Below are 3238 nucleotides of genomic sequence, written 5' to 3' on the forward strand. Positions count from 1 at the left end.
AGTCTCAATCCCCTCTGGTTTTTACAGCCGGAAGTTATCACTTATCTTCCTGGCACTGGAACCCTGGGCTGGGGGGCCTGGGGTGGGGCTGGGACCCCTCACTCCTGCAATACCCCTCCCGATTTTTATCCACCACACGTGGATGTCGGACCAGCTCGTTCTGTGTTTCCACCCCTCCTACCAGTCTTGATGTGGTTTCTTCTTTAATTCTGTAGTTGCAGGATTTCCATTTGGCTTGATTTCTGACAGTTCTGAATGATGGTTGTTCTGTAGTTTAGTTGTAATTTTGATGTGGTTGTGCAAGGAGGCCAGCCGTGTTTACCTATGCTGCCATCTTGTCCACAGTTTCTTAAGCCAATCTTATGTATTAATACATGTGTCTATACCCTTTCATTATGAATTAAGTGAGATATTCATCATCTTCTGGAGTCACTGTGTTGAAAACCGCTGTCCAAACTTCTTGTCCATAACAGTCAATTGATCCCTACTTCCCTGGCTTCCAGTTCATATCAAGTAACCCCTGTTTGGAAAAGCACCTGGGACCTCTAGCAGGTGGTTTATATTCTCTGTCTTCATCATGGGCCAGTGTTACCTTCTGGCAAAGGGGCGCATTGAGACCACCTGGCTCAGGGCAATGCCGTAGGGACCATGTCCTCATGTGGATCAGGGCTTACTTGTTGGCTTAATAAATAAGGTCTCAGACAACATCTTTCCTCTTTAGTATTAACTTTTAACAGCTTACTATCTTAGAAGTGAAAGCAAACAAGCAAACAAGCAAGCAAAGCAAGCAAAGCAAGCAAGCAAGCAAGCAGGCAATTCAAGGGTTTCACTCTCCTTCCAATGAGGCATTCAGAAAAAAGTAGTGACACTTGAACAATGTTTGCAACAGTGCACATAAGAGGGAAAACGTTTCTGAGACATTTATTTATAACTTCTTTTTATCCACCCAGTGCTCAAAAATCCTACATTCAGAGTGGCATGCTTCAAAATGCTTTCCCCTTTCCCAGGACTGATTATAACACGGAAACTATACCACCGACTAATACTGAGAAAGTTAAAGAAGTTTGACAATCAAGGGCTTTAACAATATTTTTACAAGCCAATTCCATGAATAAATATCCACCTAGGAATATCACTGATGACAGATCACACGCTTAGGAATAATCTAAAAAACACGTGAAAATCTCCATGACGAAAACTTACATTTCTGAAGGACAGAACAACAGATTCAAACAAGAGTCAAGATGCGCTATACTCTCAAATAAAGAGACTTAACCTCATGAACATATCAATTCTTCATCAGTTAACTAATCAACTAATCCCAAGGAAAATCCAAAAGGCTTTTGAAGGTTTTGTTATTTTCCATGGTTCATAAGGAGAGACAAACAGGCAGGAATATCCAGGAGAGTTATGGCAATGAGCAGCCATGTTGTGAGAGAACTAGTCTCACCATATGTGAAAGTATGGTGGGGCACGCGGGAGGGGTAGGTTCAGAGTTGTTCATATGCAGGAAAAAGACATGCAGGTTATGATTATTACTAATAAATAGTACAAGAATCAACTCACAACTGTAAACCTAATTTTGTCCACCCCTGTATACAGTAGGCCACAAAATCCAAGAACAGACCTGAAGACACACAAGAATTCAGTATACAATTTGGCACCCTCCCAAATCAGTGAGAATAAAGATGGCCTTGGGACGAGGGGTAGCCATCTACAATAAGTTCTTAGTTCTGCGCCTGTCACAATAAGCTAGGAGAAACTCTACGTAGATCGAAGAATTAAATGTACAACAAACGCTCCCCCCCCCACCTTAGCGCCGGGCATGAACTGCTTGTCCTCCTTTTTCCTCTGCTGCCACCCAGTCCCTGGATCGGCAGAGGCCATGGGTTTCAGAGACCTCAAAGTCCCCGCAGGCCTCCAGGTGCTCTGAACTACCAGGTGCTACATCAGGGTCTATGTGTGCCATGACAAGCAGATGTGGCAGTATTTGAAGCAGTTTCCAGCCCCCCACCTGACAACTTGCATCATGCCCTACGTGCCCTACGTGGGTATAATCACATCAAGTCTTACGGAAAGTAAAAGGCCAACCTGCCAGGAAAGCTTTGAGCAAGTATGGCCCGGCTCCTGTGGAAGACACCACAGGAAGTGAAGCTATGATGACGACACTGATCTCTTTGGATCCCATGAAGAGGAGGAAAGGAGAGAAGCAAAGAGGCTGAGAGAAAAACCCCCTGCTGAGTATGACTCAAAGAAATCCAAAAGCCTGCACTTGTTGCCAAGTCTTCCATCTTACTAGATGTGAAACCTTGGGTTGATGAGATGGATATGGCAAAATTAGAGGAGTGTATGAGGAGCACTCAATCAGACGGCTTGGTCTGGGGCTCTTCTGAACTGGATGCAGGCTGGTATGGAATTTAAAAAGTTTCAAATACAGTGTGTGCTAGGAGACAATACATTTGGGACAGGTATGCTGGAGGAGCAGAACACTGCTCTTGAGGACTCTGTACAGTCCACGGACATGGCTGCTTTCAACAAGATCTGAAATCCATCATAGATCATTGCCCTTAAATAAAAGCTTGAAAGAGTAAAGAAATGTACAATGAACCCATACACCTACTAGAAGAAATACTGGGCAGGAGAGCAGGAAAAGCCTTTTGTACATTCGACTCAAAAAGCCATTAAAAACAGATAAATGTGAACACATCAAATTCAGCATGTTAAAGAAAGAGTTAGAAAAGCAATGATAAATGGGAAAAAATATTTCAACTCACCTCACTGGTCTTCCTCATATATACCAAGTTTCTAGATACCTGTTGAGAGAAAGAGTAGCAACCCAATGGAAATAGACATTGTCCTGGCTGGTGTGGCTCAGTGGATCGAGCCTGGGCCTGGGAACCAAAGGGTGGGACGTTTGATTCCCAGTCAGGGCACATGACTGGGTTGCAGGCCAGGTCCCCAGTAGGAGGCGCTCCAGAGGCAACCACACATTGATGTGTCTCTCCCTCTTTCTCCCTCTCTAAATAAACAAACAAAATCTAAAAAAAAAAAAAAAGGAAAAAAAAGAAATAGACATTTACAGTTCACGGAAAACACACACATACACAAGGCTCTTTGATATACAAGATTCCCCAGCCACTCATACAAGGAAAATACAAACAAAAACTACACTCCTGTATAATTTCTTACAAAACATGAGTTCCCAACCCAAACCTGCCCATCTGAAGGGCCTGAATCA

General features: G+C 43.4%; 1 pseudogene; it reads left to right on the forward strand.

Moving 5' to 3' along the window:
* Positions 1 to 1885: 1885 nt before the first annotated feature.
* On the forward strand, positions 1886 to 2569 carry LOC129080844 (elongation factor 1-beta-like; annotated as a pseudogene).
* The last annotated feature ends 669 nt before the right edge of the window (positions 2570 to 3238 follow it).

This window comes from Pteronotus mesoamericanus, unplaced genomic scaffold (assembly GCF_021234165.1).
Source record: "Pteronotus mesoamericanus isolate MK-2021 breed Mesoamerican mustached bat unplaced genomic scaffold, CSHL_Meso_final contig_935, whole genome shotgun sequence".
Lineage (NCBI taxonomy): Eukaryota > Metazoa > Chordata > Mammalia > Chiroptera > Mormoopidae > Pteronotus > Pteronotus mesoamericanus.